General features: G+C 37.2%; 1 protein-coding gene and 1 pseudogene across 2 annotated transcripts in view; both read left to right on the plus strand.

Annotated features, from left to right (window-relative positions):
- MACROD2 (mono-ADP ribosylhydrolase 2) overlaps positions 1-17457 on the plus strand; it is a 1912080-nt gene that overhangs the window by 846396 nt on the left and 1048227 nt on the right. The window lies entirely within an intron of this gene.
- LOC121478462 lies at positions 10076-10187 on the plus strand (annotated as a pseudogene).

Consider the following 17457-nt stretch of genomic DNA (forward strand, 5'->3'; position numbering starts at 1 on the left):
TACCATTCAGTATTAGATAAAGTATGTCAGCTTTGTTAAAAGAAAAGATATTCTTTGTAAATTAAAAACTGAAATGGAGCTCCTGTAATTCATTAATGCAAAGCATTTATTTTCGTTTTCCAGTGAACTGGTAAAAGGAAAGTTCATGACATTTTTTTATCTTTCCTTTATGTATTCTAGTTCATATCAATGAAACAAAATTAAAAACAGGAAAACCTCCCAAATACTCTTAAAAGCAGGAGTATTTAAGTCATTGCAGTTAATACAACAACAATAACAACAAAGTTGGTATGAAATCCTTGAACAAGCTTTGTGATATATTAGATTATAACCTATTATTTGTAACTGCATTATTTTTTTTCTCAAATGCTCTATAGCTCAAGTATTGGAGATTATCTAAATACATGAGTTTGTGTTATAAGAACATAAGATTATAATAGGTGGTGTGTTTAAAATACCCTTTGTGTTAAAAAAAAATCTCAAATCATCCAAAGAAAATCAGTATCATGGTAAGTTTAGGTGACTTTTAAAAAGTGCATCAGAAAGAAAACCAGAATCTACACTTGGAATAGTTTCTCTAGCCTCATTTGCCTTGACACAAGGGAACGAATATCTTGAAAATTTAAGGTACTTTATTACTATAGGATTGTGTGTCTATCAGTTTTCATTGCCTTTTGCTTCATTTGACTATTACAGAAAGTGGAAAAGGTCCTCTCAGAAATGTAATGGGAAATGGAAAATGTAATTTTCAAGCATCTGTTGAAACTTTCACACAAAATTGGTATAAAATTTATACACTGAAATTCATCCTAAACAGTCAATGATAGGTAGATATGTTCCTAGAAAGATTCTTTTAAAGCCAGCTGTAATACCTGGAATAACTAACATTTTACATGTGCAAAAATCTTCTAATTCAATGGAAACATTGAAGGCCCTTTTGTGTAAAAAATAATTATATGTTTGTAATGTAAAACATTGACCTCTAGTTGTTTAGGAATAGATTTTTTTTTTAAATAAAAATTTCATAAGTCAACCACAATTGTAGTTATTTGTCTTAGTTTTTGAAATTTGTGGCTAGGAGTTAAGTTTTTAAGTAGAGAGGAGCTGCCTTTTAACTTTCATTTATTCTTTAAGCCAAACTTGGCAGGTGGGCAGCAGATATTAGGTCAGCCACTTTGTTCCTTGTCTTGCTGATGCAAAAGGGTGAATATTTCAAAGTGAAGCAAAGTTGGCATCAGAGAAACCATGTTCAATGTTCTTTTCAAATAGTCTTCCTGTGGCATTCTTTTAGAAAACTAGCCTTTGCCCTCCCCATACCACAAGGGTGAAAAAGTGACCTTTTCCAGAGAGCTCAAAGTCAAATCAGTCCTATAAGTCAGTCTGGGGGGAAGTGAGAGTAAGTTTGTGGTCAGAGTGGCCAAAGACCTAATGTCTAAAAGGACAGGAGAGGCAGTATGATCAGAACATGGCTGAGAAAGACTGAAAAAGTAGGGAAGTTGCATCCATCAGGCCACAGTAGTCACTTTAAGGGAAGTATATGCTTTTAAACCTGTTTAAAAACAAAGTTGAACTTTGAGAGCAAAAGCTGGGAGGGACTCAAGGAATACCATGAGCACAACATGAGGAAAATCAAACTCAGTACATAAATGGAAGTTCAAAGGCTACAGAGGAAAAAGAAACATGAAAGGTAAGTATAGAGGATACTAGGTACAAAATAACAAAAGAAATAAAATAAAGATAGATAAGAGGTCATTTTTTGGCTTTTCTGCCAGCAAACCCATACAGTAAAAAAAGAAAAAAAAAAAAAAAGGTGACTATAAGTAAGAGAGGGCACATCTGAAGGTTTACAATAAGATTTACTTAAATAAGACAAAATAGTAGTGAACTTTTACACCCCATTTACATCAATGGACAGGTCATCGAAACAGAAAATCAACAAGGAAACAGTGGCTTTGAATAACACATTGGACCAGATGGATTTAACAGACATATTCAGAACATTCCATCCTAAAACAGCAGAATACACATTCTTCTCAAGTGCACATGGAACATTCTCCAGAATAGATAAAATATAGGTCCACAAAACAAGTCTCAAGAAATTCAAAAATACTGGAGTCATTCCATGTGTCTTTTCTGACCACAACACTACAAAACTAGAAATCAATCATAAGAAAAATTTGGAAAGAGAACAAGTACAAGGAGGTTAAATAACATATGACCAAATAATGAATAGATCAATGATTAAAGGCCTAAATGTGAGACCTGAAACTATAAAAATCCTAGAAGAGAGCACAGGCAGTAATTTCTCTTACATTGACTATAACAGCATTTTTCTAGATATGTCTCCTTGTGGCAAGGGAAATAAAAGCAAAAATAGACTACATCAAATAAAAAACTTCTACATAGTGAAGGAAACAATCAACAAAGCTAAAAGATAGTATATAGATAGATATAGACAGATATAGATATAGATATAGATGATATAGATATAGATATAGATAGATACAGATATATATCTAGATATAGATATAGATATAGATATAGATATCAATAGATAGGTAGATGGAAAGATGATAGAGTGTATGGTGTATGTATATATATATTTAATATCTAATATATATATATCATAAATATTATTCAGCTATAAAAATAATGAAATTTTGCCATTTGCGACAACATGGATGGAGCTAAAGAGTATAATCCTAAGTAAAATAAATCAGTCAGAGAAGGACAAATAATATATGGTTTCACTCACATGTAGAATTTAAGAAACAAAACAAAGGAAATAAAAAGGGAGAGAAACCAAGAAACAGACACTTAGATATAGAGAACAAACTGATGGTTATCAGAGGGAAGGTGAGTGGGGGGATGGGTGAAATGAGTGATAAGGATTAAAGAGTACACTTATCATGATTGACACTGAGTAATATATAGAATCATTGAATCACTATGTTCTATACCTGAAACTAATGTAACACTGTTACCTATATTAGAATTAAAAAAAAAAAACTTAATAAGATATTTTAAAATTAGGGATCCCTGGGTGGCGCAGCCATTTAGCGCCTGCCTTTGGCCCAGGGCACAATCCTGGAGACCCGGGATCGAATCCCACGTCAGGCTCCCGGTGCATGGAGCCTGCTTCTCCCTCTACCTATGTCTCTGCCTCTCTCTCTCTCTCTGTGTGACTATCATAAATAAATAAAAAATTTAAAAAAAAAGATATTTTAAAATTAGAAAAAAGAAGGCAAAAGTAGATGATAGATCAACAAGTCAATGACCAGGGACAAGACTGACATGATACAGTTAACTTTGGCAGATAACAGAAATCTTATCAACTTCTCATGAGGATAAACTGTTAATGTATTTGAAATTAATTTAAATACATATTTGAATTTGTTTGTAGTCAATCAATAGCATAATTTGGTTATGGTTTCTAAATTTATATTTTTAAAAAATCTTACTTATATATTATTAGGAGTAAAAATTCCTGAACCTTGGAGCATTTAGTCTATTGAGAGGTTGCTATATGTAGTAGAATGATGTTAGATGCTATAATAAATGACTCTCAAATTTTGACTAACACAGTGGAACCTTGATCATTGTTCATATCACAGTCCGCATGGGTAGCTGTTCCTGGTTAGCAGAAGCTGGAGACAGATCTGCTACTAGGTATAGTCATTTAGGAACCCAGCTGATAGAAGCTCTCCCTCTATCAGTGTATGGCTTCCATGATTACTTTTGGGATTGATATCCATCGTCAGAAAGGATAAAAGCATATAGGAATGAATATACATGATAGGTCTTATGATTTTCCCTCCCATTCTCTTCATCAGAATATAATCACAAGGCTACACTAAAACTGCGGGGCAAACTGGGAAGTGTCCAATTGAGTGTTTAGTAAGAGGTGAGTTAGAGATTTTGGTGAATAATTAGAAGTTAGTGTGTGGTACAGGCAGTCACTGAACTCTTGTGAGGGATTGTGATACCATGTCTTCCTCTACCAATGACCCTAGAGCTCTAGAACATACCAGGTTCTGGGTAGACTCCTGAATGGGTTACAAAGTTGGCTTTTGAATGAAATTCAATGCATTTTGCAACTCGGCATCAATAAAGTGTTTTTGGATAGAGTCAAATTTTGCTAAGGCATAGATTTCTTCCTATATTTTACTTGTATTCTAATCTCTGTGGTTTATGTGACTCATTCATATAAAAATAGGAAACATCAGAATGTATTTTATTATTATTCACTGAATTTATTCTTACAAAAATGATTATTATGAGAGAACTAAAAATGAGACATTGTTTTGATAAATGACTGCCTGATTAGAATATTATGTTCAGAATATAATTAGAACACATTTGTGTGTGCATATCCATATATACATTTAAATTAGTACATATATACTGATATACACAGTATATACTATGTGTCAGTGTATACAACTAAAGAAGGTTCTGTGGAGTTGAACTCCACAAAAATAGAGCTAAATTCATCATTTTTTACTGTGTCATGGACTTTGAAATTATCTGTAATGCCATTTAATAACTGGATGACCCCTAAGCAAATCATTCAATCTCTTAGCTTGGTTACTTTGCATTTACAGTAGGAATGGTAACAGCTATTAATTAGACTGGGTGATTGTAAATAATAAAATGAGATTATATATAAGCATTTAGTATAGGATCTGGCACATAGTCAATGTTCAGTGGTATATATTATGCATTTTGGGCCTAGTCAGAAGTTTAAGATATACAAGTTTAACAGTCTCCATAACATACACAAAAATAAACTCAGATAAAAAAATAAAATAAACGCAGATAAACACAAAAATAGAGGAAATATGCTGGGTGCTGAGATTTAATAGTTCCATTCATTATTCATTCCTTAAGCAAACACTGTTAGATCTTTTTTTTTTTTTTTCACTGTTAGATCTTTAATGCGAACAAGCTTTGAGCCATGAGCACAGAGAACAAAAATTGCAGAGACAGTTCTATCATTGTTAAAGCTTTTACCACCTGATTATGAGAACCCCAACACTCATACCATGAGGTGACATTTGCAGAGGAGAAATACCACAGAGAGATATATGGTTTTAAAATAAGGAAAACCATTTCTTGGAAGGACATGGATTCAAGAAATTGTTTTAGATACTTAAAACTGAGTCTTTTAAACTGGCTCTTGAAATTGGAATTTCAAGAAGTGGACAGAGGGTAGAGAGGCATACCAGAGAGAAGAACATGAACATTCCCTTTAGAAAGATGAGAGGCAGGAAAAAGCACACATATTCAGGTATAACTGAGAAAAAGCAGAGAAGAGTAACAGTGAGGTCAAATTGGATAATCAAGGCATCAGCGCCATTCTAAAGAATTGGACTTTATTCTGTAAGCAAGGAGTGAGAAGATCAAAGGTTTTCTTTTAGTTGTGTGGACTGTTTCTTTTGCTGTGCAGAAACATTTTATCTTGATGAAGTCCCAATAATTCATTTTTGCTTTTGTTTCCCTTGCCTTCATAGATGTATCTTGCAAGAAGTTGCTGTGGCCAAGTTCAAAAAGGTTGTTGCCTGTGTCCTCCTCTAGATTTTGATGGATTCTTGACTCACATTTAGATCTTTCATCCATTTTGAGTTCATCGTTGTGTCTGGTGTAAGACAGACACAACGATGTGTCTGGTCCAATTTTCCCAGCACCGTTTATTGAAGACACTGTCTTTTTTCCAGTGGATAGTCTTTCCTGCTTTGTTGAATATTAGTTGACCATAGAGTTGAGGGCCCGTTTCTGGGTTCTCTATTCTGTTCCATTGATCTATGTGTCTGTTTTTGTGCCAGTACCACACTGTCTTGATGACCACAGCTTTGTAGTACAGCTTGAAATCCATCATTGTGATGCCCCCGGCTGTTTTTTTTTTTTTTTTTTTTTTTTTTTTTTTTTTAATATTCCCCTGGCTATTCGAGGTCTTTTCTGATTCCACACAAATCTTAAGATTATTTGTTACAACTCTCTGAAGAAAGTCCATAGTATTTTGATAGGGATTGTGTTTAACATGTACATTGCCCTGGGTAGCATAGACATTTTCACAATATTAATTCTTCCAATCCATGAGCATGGAATATTTTTCCATCTCTTTTTGTTCTTCTCAATTTCTTTGAGAAGTATTCTGTGGTTTTGAGGGTATAGATCCTTTACCTCTTTGGTTAGGTTTATTCCAAGGTATCTTATCCTTTTGGGTGCAATTGTAAATGGGATTGACTCCTTAATTTCTCTTTCTTCAGCCTCATTGTTAGTGTATAGAAATGCCACTGATTTCTGGGCATTGATTTTGTACCCTGCCACACTGCCGAATTGCTGTATGAGTTCTAGCAATCTTGGGGTGAAGTCTTTTGGGTTTTCAATGTATAGTATCATGTCATCTGTGAAGAGGGAGCATGACTTCTTTTTTGCCAATTTGAATGTCTTTGATTTCTTTTTGTTGCCTGATTACTGAGGCTAGGACTTCTAATACTATGTTGAATAGCAGTGGTGAGAGTGGACATCCCTGTCCTGTTCCTGATCTTAGGGGAAAGGCTCCCAGTGCTTCCCCATTGAGAATGATATTTGCTGTGGACTTTTCGTAGATGGCTTTTATGATGCTGAGGAATGTTCCCTCTATCCCTACACTCTGAAGAGTTTTGATCAGGAATGGAGGCTGTATTTTGTCAAATGCTTTCTCTGCATCTATTGAGAGGATCATATGGTTCTTGTTTTTTCTTATTGATATGATCTATCACATTAATTGCTTTATGAGTGTTGAACCAGCCTTGCATTCTGGGGATAAATCCCCGGGAATTGGATAATTCATAGTGAATTATCCAACTGTTGGATCCTATTGGCTAGTATCTTGTTGAGAATTTTTGCATCTGTGTTCATCAGGGATATTGGTCTATAATTCTCCTTTTTGAAAAAAAAGGGGGGTTTGGAAAAAAAAACAATTCTCCTTTTTGGTAGGGTCTTTGTCTGGTTTTGGAATTAAGGTGATTCTGGCCTTGTAGAACAAGTTTGGAAATGTTCCATCCCTTTCTATCTTTCAATACAGCTTTAGTAGAATAGGTATTGTTTCTTCTTTAATATTTGATAAAATTCCCTGGGAAGCCATCTGGTCCTGGACTTTTGTGTCTTGGGAGGTTTTTGATGACTGCTTCAATTTCCTCTCTGGTTATTGGCCTGTTTAGGTTTTCTATTTCTTCCTGTTCCAGTTTTGATAGTTTGTGGTTTTCCTGAAATGCATTCATTTCTTCTAGATTAACTAATTTATTGGTGTATAGCTGCTCATGATATGTTTTTAAAATCATTTGTATTTCCCTGGTATTGGTTGTGATTTCTCCTCTTTCCTTCATGATTTTATTAATAGACTCTTTTCTCTTTTGTTTTTAATAAGGCTGGCTAATGGTTTATCTATCTTATTAATTCTTTCAAAGAACCAACTCTAGGGGTTGTTGATCTATCCTACACTTCTTCTGGTCTCTATTTCATTGAGTTGTGCTCGAATCTTTATTAACTTTCTTCTTCTGCTTGGTGTAGGTTTTATTTGCTGTTCTTTCTCCAGTTCCTTTAGGTACAAGGTTAGCTTGTGTATTTGAGTTATTTCCAATTTTTTGAGGGATGCTTGTATTGCAATATATTACCCTCTGAGGACTGCTTTTGCTGTATCCCAAAGATTTTGAACGGTTGTATTTTCATTCTCATTAGTTTCCATGAATCTTTTTAATTCTTCTCTAATTTCCTGGTTGACCATTTCATCTTTTAGCAGGATGCTCTTTAACCTCCACGTGTTTGAATTTCTTCCAAATTTCTTCTTGTGATTGAGTCTAGTTTTAAAGCAAAAGCATTTTGTTCTGAAAATATGCAGGGGACGATCCCAATCTTTTGGTATCAGTTAAGACCTGATTTGTGACCCAGTATGTGGTCTATTCTGGAGAAAGTTCCATGTGCACTTGAGAAGAATGTGTATTCAGTTGCATTTGGATATAAAGTCTGTAAATATCTCTGAAATCCATCTGGTCCAGTGTATCATTTAAAGCTCTTGTTTCTTTGGAGATGTTGTGTTTAGAAGATCTGTCATTTGCAGAAAGTGTGGTGTTGAAGTCTCCCAGTATTAGTTTATTATTATCCAAGTATATCTTTACTTTGGTTATTGATTGATATATTTGGCAGCTCCCACATTAGGGGCATAAATATTCATGATTGTTAGGTCCTCTAGTTGGATAGATCCTTTAAATATGATATAGTGTCCTTCTTCATCTCTTACTACAGTCTTTGGGATAAACTTTAATTTATCTGATATGAGGATGGCTACCCCTGCTTTCTTTTGAGGACCATTTGAATGGTAAATGGTTCTCCAACCTTTCATTTTCAGGCATAGGTGTCCTTAGGTCTAAAATGAGTCTCTTGTAGACAGCAAATAGATGGGTCTTGCTTTTTTATTCAGTCTGGAATCCTGTGTATTTTGATGGGATCATTAAGCCCATTCACGTTCAGAGTTACTATTGAAATATATGAATTTAGTGTCGTCATACTATTCAGTCCGTTTTTGTGGATTATTTCTTTGGGTTCCTCTTTCTTTTACAGAGTTCCCCTTAATATTTCTTGCAGAGCTGGTTTGGTGGTCACATATTCTTTCAGTTTTTGCCTATCTTGGATGTTCTTTATGTCTCCTTCTATTCTGAATGAGAGCCTTGCTGGATAAAGTACTCTTGGCTGCATGTTCTTCTCATTTAGGGCCCTGAATATATCCTGCCACCTCTTTCTGGCCTGCCAGGTCTCTGTGAAGAGGTCTGCTGTTAATCTAATATTTCTCCCCAAATAAGTTAGGGATCTCCTATCTTCTGCTGCTTTAGGACTTTATCTTTGGAATTTGCAAGTTGCACTATTAAATGTTGAGGTGTTGAATGGTTTTTATCGATTTTAGGGGGGGACCTCTCTATCTCCTGGATCTGAATGTTTCCCTTCCCAAATTAGGGAAGTTCTCAGCTATGATTTGTTCAAATATGCTTTCTGGTCCTCTTTCCCTCTTGGCGCTCTTTGGAACCCCAAGTAAACACAGATTTTTTCCTTCTGAGGCTATCATTTATTTCCCTTAACCTTTCCTCATGGTCTTTTCATTGCTTTTCTCTTTTTTCCTCAGCTTCCTTCTTGCCATCAATTTGTCTTCTATGTCACTCACTCTTTCTTCTACCTCATTAACCCTCATCGTTAGGACTTCCAGTTTGGATTGCATCTCATTTAATTGATTTTTAATTTTGGCCTGATTAGATCTAAATTCTGCAGTCATGAAGTCTCTTGAACTTTTTATGCTTTTTTTTTTCCAGAGCCACCATTAGCTTTATAATTATGCTTCTGAATTGGCTTTCTGACATCAAATTGTAATCCAAATTCTGTTAACTCTGTTGCAGTGAGTACTATTTCTGATTCTTTTTTTTGTGGTGAGTTCTTCTTTCTAGTCATTTTGCTCAGTTCAGAGTGGCTGTATGAGTGGGCTGAGTCAAGAATATCAACCATGACCTAAGTAAATTTCACCCTGGATGATTCTGCCGACGTCAGAGACCAGAAATTGAAAATGAAGATCAGAATGAAATAAAACAAAAGGACCACTAAAGTGAAAAACAAATTTTAAAACAAAGTAGTAAAAAAAATAAATAAATAAAATAAAATAAAATAAAACAAAGTAGTAAAAAATCAAAGGTCAGGAATACCAAAGAAGAAGAGAAAGAAAAGAAGAAAAAAGAAAAAGAAAAATGGGGGACTGGGAGATGGTGGTGGTGAAGAAGTTGTAGTCGAAGGAGAATGTAGTGTACCTGAGGGGTTCTAGAGGATGATCCTCTTGTTTCTGAGTATATTAAGTTCTGTATATTAGAAAATGCTCAGTCCCAAATTTATATAAACCAGAAATACTTGCAGAGGGCCCCAACATTGACCACCAAAATATAAATGAGATAAAAGATGGGGGCAGAATGGGAATGAGGAATCTCACAGAATGAACCAGCATGGTATACTACTTGGTTCTGGGTGCATACTGGTCATGTTTTAGAAGGTATTAACTTCTAGCTTTGTGCAGTGGCAGTATCGTAGCCAATGAGGTTTATCTGAGACGCAATTATTGCTAATAGAAGGTATTAACTTCTGCCATTGCAGAACAAAATGAGGCAGAGAAAATACCAAAAAAAAAAAAAAAAAAAAAAAAGCAAAAAAAAAAAAAATATCTTGTATATCTCCCAAAATTAAGTTGAGCATGTTGAAGGGAATCTAGAAGTAGAAAATATATCTAGGACCTGTAATTGTAGAAATATGAAAGTCAAAAAGGTAAAATCTTAAAAATGAAGAGGTGGTAAAATATTGTAGTTAAGGTGGGAAAAGAGAAAAAAAAGGAAATTTACAGTCTGATATAAAAATGAGTTGTACTGGAAAAAGGAAGAAAAAAAAGGAGGGGTATCCTCTGGTTCTATATACCGTAAATCCCCGACTTCCCCTGGAGCTTTCCAGCACTGTTCAGTCAAGAACTTGCTCCCTCCCGTCCTTCCAGCTGGTCTTCTGGGGGAGGGGCCTGCTGTGCTGATTCTCAGGTGTGTGCACCTGGGGGCTGCCCCACCCCCGCCAGGTGCACGGCTCAGTGGGAGCTGTTTACCCCGTGAGGCCTCTTTTCCCTAGGGCCCCGCTCCATCACAGGTATAAGGTGACACCAGGAGGAACGACAACACTGGCGGCGGCCAGCTCTCCAGCTCTAGAGTCAGCTCCCGCAGTAACTACCGCAGCTCCCAGTCTGCACTGGCCGGGATGCTTCCAGGGCAGGGGCGCTGATCTGCACAGCTCGGGGGTCCTGGTGGCAGGAGCGTCCCGCTGTCCTGGGCCCTCCTCTCCTCTGCCTGTCCCGGGGGGAGCATAGGATCCTGGGCTGTGTCCCCCGGCGCCCTGGGATCCCGGCAGCGCAGCCCCCTCTGCCCAGGGCCCCCTCCTGAGCTGCCCCCGGGGCCCCGCCGCCCGCTCCAGCCCTTTACCGCGCTCAGCCCGCGCGGTGTGCCGCGGCTCTCCCCCGGGCGCACCTCCTCTGCTAGTGACCCCGGGAGACCGGGTGCTCCAGGCCCCTCCTGGGGTTCTGCCCGAGTTCCCTGCGAGCGCCTTTCTGTCCCAGAAAAATCTGGTGCCGATTTTTAAAGTTCCTGCTTCTCCGGGGCTGGGCTTCCCTGTCCCCGAGGCTCTCGCTGTGGCCTTAGCCTGGTTCCTTGCAGGGTTGCTCCCCCCCTTGATACTTTGTTTTTTTTTTTCTGCCTTCCTACCTTGTTAGAAGCGCAAACTCTTCTCTCTGTAGCGTTCCAGCTGTTCTCTCTTTAAATCTCAAGTCGAATTCGTAGGTTTTTTGGATGATTTGAAAGTTATCTACGTAAGTTGGTGGGGACAGGTGACTTGGGGACCCTGCTCTTCCGCCTTCTTGCCCCGCCCCCCTCAGACTCTGGCTTTTGCTTCTCTACTGGTCTCCCTTTCATCCCTTGTGAGGGGGCATGAGATACAGTAGTTCATTTATTCACAGAGGCATCCTGCCTGCCCATATGCCTAGCTTCTGACTCACTCCGTTGTCTCTAAATTCTTCCTCGGGGCTTTTCTAGTCCTCACCTCACTTCTTTCCTTCATTTCACTTTCCCTATATTATTGTTTTTCTCCTAGTTTTTCAGTGTGTGTGTGTGTTTGTGTGTGTGTGTGTGTTTTCTACCTGGTACTTCCACTGTTCTGAAAGGATGGAAGTGAAAATAATATCAAAGAGAGACAAATAGACAAAAATTAATGGTGAAAGTAATCCTTTTTATAAAGAATAAAATATTGTTTGTCACCATATATACCATATAATTGGGGTTTCCTTCTTAGAGTTATGTCTACATTTTGTTCAAGTCAGCAGTAGCAATGACTTGGTTATTACGTAACATTTAGTAGTAGCTTACTTTTGGTGAATTGGGTTTAGCAGAGATAATCAGACAATTGACTAAGAAAATTAATCTTTTCACTGAGAATAAATAAATATGTAATATGCCAAGTATCATTCAATAATGCTCTTTTAAAACTAACATCAGGGGACTCCTGGGTGGCTCAGTTGGTTAAGCATTCAACTCTTGACTTTGGCTCAGGTCTTGAACTGAGGGTCTTCGGATGGAGCCCTGTACAGGGCTCTGAGCTCAGAGTATCTATCTCCTTCTCCCTCTGCCCCTCCCCCCAAGAGTGTTCTCTCTCTCTCTCTTTCTCTCTCTCTTAAAAATAAAACTGACATCAGGACCTATATTCCAAAAAAAAACTCAGCATATTTTCTAATATTAGTCCCCAAGTATGCTGTATTTCTTTCATAAGTCTTCTCAGAACTTAAAACTGTTTAATTCAAACTATTCTGAAATCTATTCAGCCCCAATGTCTTATTATAGGTTGCAGCATTTGTTAATTAATTCATTGAACACTTTTGGAGTGCTGTAGGGAAAAAATAAATTCAGGTTCTGTTTCTGCCAATGAAAAGTCCATGGCACAGGAGGCTAACACATAAACACATAATTATATACAATGTGGTAAGTGCTAGAATGGAGCTAAGTACATGATCCAGAGGGAGTGATCAGTCTCAGTCACTCAGGAGGATAAGGGTGTGGGGAGTGATCTTTGAGAAAGTGATTGTTAAATTAAGTCTCAACTTCGCTGCATCAGAAAATGGAAAAAGATAACACAGGCATAGAGGATAGAAAGAACAAAGACAAAGAAGGAAGATAGGAGATAGTGCAAAATAAGTATGACATGAGCCTAGGTCTGAGGTTCTATGTAGAGAGAGAAGGAATGAGGGAGATTGGAAGGGGCTAAATGATAAATGGTTGTGTAGATGCAAAATAAAGAAAGAAAAAAGTTTGGATCTTGACTGTTTATTTCAAATGGTTTATTATTTTGCTTTTTGTTCATTATTTTGGGAGCACTGTCCCCTTTAGGAATCTGCTGAAAGAAAGCTCAAAGACACCCCCCAAGAAAACCATGCACACAGAGTCACTTTTGCATATAAGTATATCCATGAACTTGGAGTCCAAGCTACTTTCCACTGTTAAAGTTCCCTAGGAAGGGTTGAAAGTCATTGAGCAAGGGAACAACATGATCAAAAGTGTATCTTCAGAGAGAGAACACTTGCAGGAATGTGGAAAATGTGGAGAATAAATGAGACTCCTATTAGGGAATATACAAATTTATTGCAATGTTTCAGCCAAGCATTGAAGGTTTGGCAGTAAGGTGGCAGCAAATATTTGTTTTTAATTTGCCTCCTGCTTTGTATGTGTCAATCTACCTATTGAGGAGAACACTGCAAGAGTTAAGTGGGTGAATGGTGGTGTCATTTACTGCAATACTGATTCAGACATAAGTGCAGCTTCATGAGGAAGGATGAGGAATTCAGTGGGCCTGATGAATTTATAGTGCCTGTAGGTTATGCCACTGCACATACAGATTAGCATGTCAAAGAGAAATCAATGTTGAAGTATATATATATATATATATATATATATAGAGAGAGAGAGAGAGAGAGAGAGAGAGAGAGAGAGAGAGGTATATATCACATAGAAGCCATGGATTTTAATACTGTGAGAGAATGAGATCTCATCAGCAAAAGGGCATAAGTTAAGAAGAGCTGGAGGTGTCAAGGTAGAGGTTTGGTGGGGCTTGCTGTGTGCTTCAGGAATTTCAGACTTAACTCTTCTTAAATATTGTTGCCTGTTGGAACCAGCTTGGTGAATGCTTAACCCACTCTCTGACAGTGAGAACCTACCCAGAGCTTTGAACTTAAGTAAAAGAATGGAGAAGATGATAAATTTTAAGGAACCCTCTGTTGGATGTTATTAGATCACATATATGATGTTTATAAAGCCAACAGGCCTATCTTCTGATTCAAACTGCCTGAAGTTGAGTAAATTATTACTTGGATTAAAGATCTGACTTTGATTCTGCTGCACTGAGCTGAAGTTTCTCCATCTATGAAATGGGAGTAGACACACCTACTTCATAGGGACAAGCTGAGGAAATGAGATAACCCATAGAAGACATCTGCCATATAAATCCTCTACATAGGAATTGTTTAATAGGTAGTTTGGCCAGGAGACTCCTTTGTATACCTCTTTTCTGAAATTTCCTAAGTTCTAACTGGTCGGTGAACGAGCTACTCTGATTCTCAAAGCTGCTATTGCTTTCAACTCTATCTGAAAAGGCAGGAATTTGAAAAACTTTGTTTTAGAACTACATTTTGTGTTTAGCTAATTTTTTTTTTCTACCTCAGTGACTTGTGGCTATGGGATGAAATATAATATTGTATCATGGCCACTTTAGAACACCTGCTATCTTCAGGGATGAAAAAGCAATTACATTTTCTTGGACTAACTACCATATCTGAGTGTCTAGTACAGTGACAGCTAAAATGTAGATTCTTGGACATGTAATATTTTCTTGAGAGTCTCTGGAATTCTAACCAGATCATGCTAATAAGAATCACTTAGCCTCATCAAAGTTCCACCAATCTCTTCTCTGTACTTTGAGATATTAAATGAAATTCTCTGGAGTATGTTTGAGTTAGAAGGGGAGACCTTGGGGGTCATTTAATCTAGTTCCTTCATTTTATAGGCCACAGACTATTCATTTTAAGTTTGGTATACTCAAGCACTGATGATCACATTTTCTCTTTTCTTCTTATATTTTAGTTAAAAGAATTTCAGCCAGGTATTTCTTGCCTACATATTAATATAGAACCCAAATTGTAGGAAGAATTGGCAACTTGAATTCGAGAAGGGAGATGGGGGAGCAGAATTACAGTGTATTATATGGTACTTCAGCCCCTCCAAGGAGCTGTAATTAATGTGTGCAAGGAAAACACTTCAAGGAAACTAATTTAAAGAACATACTGAAACAATTTTGCCTTGCCTTTCCAAAGTAAATAAAGAAAAAAAAAAAAAGAAAGAAAGAAATCACCATCAAGCTTTGAGGAAGCATGAAGAATTCCAACAGAAAGGAAATTTATTGAGAGACCAAGGAGAGACTGGTAATAATAGCTGGTTAGAATGTAAAGCCTCTTTTAAATTTAGGTTTCCTCTACCATTTGTCAGAGCTCCAAGGTCCCTGATCCATTCATTAAACATTACACATGCATGTCACTCTAATTATGGGTCAGAGTTTGGTTACAGCCCACTGACTGCTCTCTCTTTATATCTTGGTAACTCAGTTCTTTATACCAGTTGATATCCCACTAGCCTTTCCTTCCTTCCTCCTCCTCCTTTTTTTAATCCTAAACTTGTCAGGTGGCTTCAGAGTTTAGAATGTCTTGTGAGTGCATGTCACTTAATGTGAGTGCTATGAGTTCCCTAGGGCAAAGCATTTTCAACTTTTCATCTGTAACACATAATAAGAAAGTCATTCTATGTCCACCAGTACACACATTCATATGTAATTGAAAATTAAAGTTTCATGAAAAAAATACTGTGTGTGATGTCCTCCATTACTTTTACTTCTCTTCGAGTCTATTTCATTAAAAAAAAAATAATAAATACAGGTCAAGATTAGTGGAAGATCATTTCTTCCTCAGTTCCAATCACAATAAGTGTACTTCACGAGATGAAGTCTTCAGACCATCTACAACAAATCTGGTCCTGAACTTTAACCCAGACCCACTGCATCAGGGTCCATACTGGCAGGTTCTACAGCTTAACCAATTCCCTGGTATGGTTTTAAAGTTCAAATACCATCTCTGACTTCTTTAACTACTCACAGGAAGTTTTCTCCTTTGCCAGTTGAGGTTTTTTCTCCCCCTTACTTGGTATAAGTATCCATAGCTTTAGCTTGCTGTACTAGGAGAATTATAGGTCAGATCAAAAGGTACCAGAAACTTTGAACAGCTAATAATAATATGTCAGAAGAAAAAGAATAATACATAAGATTCTATTATAAGTACATTATATGAATTAAACAACATGCTGTTTTGTGTGCTGTATTTGTCCCTGAAATTCTTAGATTATTCCAGTAACCCACAGTGTACAATGGGAAAGGAAATTAGGAGGCAGTTTGATCCCATCTCTTACCTTTGGCCCTGGTAACTTGATAATTACACTTCCTCCATTTGTCCCTTAGCCTTAAGGAGGAGGGAGGGTAGCAACTTTCTGCTGGTGCTCTCTCTGACATTGACTCATTGTCTCCTGTTAGGATACTATTATTTCTATCACCTAAACAACCAATTTCATCCAATTGGATTGGATTCATCACCCAAACTTAAAACCAAAATGAATTTCAAACTCTCTAACTTTGGGGTCTACCTTTGACGCTAAATTATGACTATTGGACAAGCAGGAAAACACAACATATGTGAAGGCCAGAAGGCAAGAAAGACAATGATGTCTTCAAAAGCTAGTACTGGATAAAAGGAGAAATAATGCAAGACAAGACAGGGGAAGACTATATGGAACTGAGTAGTCATTTGTAAGCTTGTAAATTCAGGTTTGCTTTCCTTTCACCCCTATACTCAGTTGTTTATGAAAGAGACCTGTCAGGATCTAATGGCAGGGGCTCCATCTGTGTCCTCAGGTAAGCAAATGTGCATGAGACAAGGCTTGGGCCTTGCCACTGGCTCCAGCACATAAAGGACCTAGAGCTACTCAGCAGGATGAGTCCAAATGCCCCCTCTCTTCTATAGTCCAGTTTAGTTAGGGAACAAAGATGAAAGTGAGGGTTGCAGGGTTGTGATGGCTGTGAGAGTAAAGATAGTATGTGTGTGGTGTGTGTGTGTGGGGGGGGTATGTTTATACGTTGATGTGTGCTTGCACATAAAGTATATCTTGCACATAAATGGTAGAATGATCCATATTTAATCTAAGAGACTAATAGAGAAATTAGTTGCAAAACTGTAAAGTAATTTTATTTATTTTTTTCTTCTTAGTATTCTTCACTTGCCATTGTTTGTCATAATCCTTGAATCATCAGGCTTTTAGTTATGATGGGGCTCAAGGCAGAATGCCCCAAAATGTGCCACTCTAGCATATTGATTATTTTAAATTAAAGTTACTTAAGAAACAGCCAGTGCAAAAAGGACACTTGACCTTCCTTTGTTTCCCTAAAAGCAGGAAATAAATCTTCCATGTAAAAGGTACCCCTACCAGGAGGTGGAAACATCCTTATTACCAGAGACAAGGAATTTAGGGCTTAGAAGGCTGTATAAACAACCCCTGTTACTTTTTTAGTAACTTACTACCCCAAACCCAAACATCTTTGTCTTGTCAATTCTTTATAAACATTTTTTATTTGTCTAAAATGTATAAAAGCTGCTTGCTTTGACCACTTCTTTGAGTTTCATATTTTTTGAGCTCCTGTACATATGAAATTTTTTCTCCTGTTAATGTTTTATGTCAATTTGATTATTAGACCCATAGAAGGGAAGAAGGGAAAAGTTTTCTT

Source organism: Vulpes lagopus, chromosome 18 (genome assembly GCF_018345385.1).
Source record: "Vulpes lagopus strain Blue_001 chromosome 18, ASM1834538v1, whole genome shotgun sequence".
NCBI lineage: Eukaryota > Metazoa > Chordata > Mammalia > Carnivora > Canidae > Vulpes > Vulpes lagopus.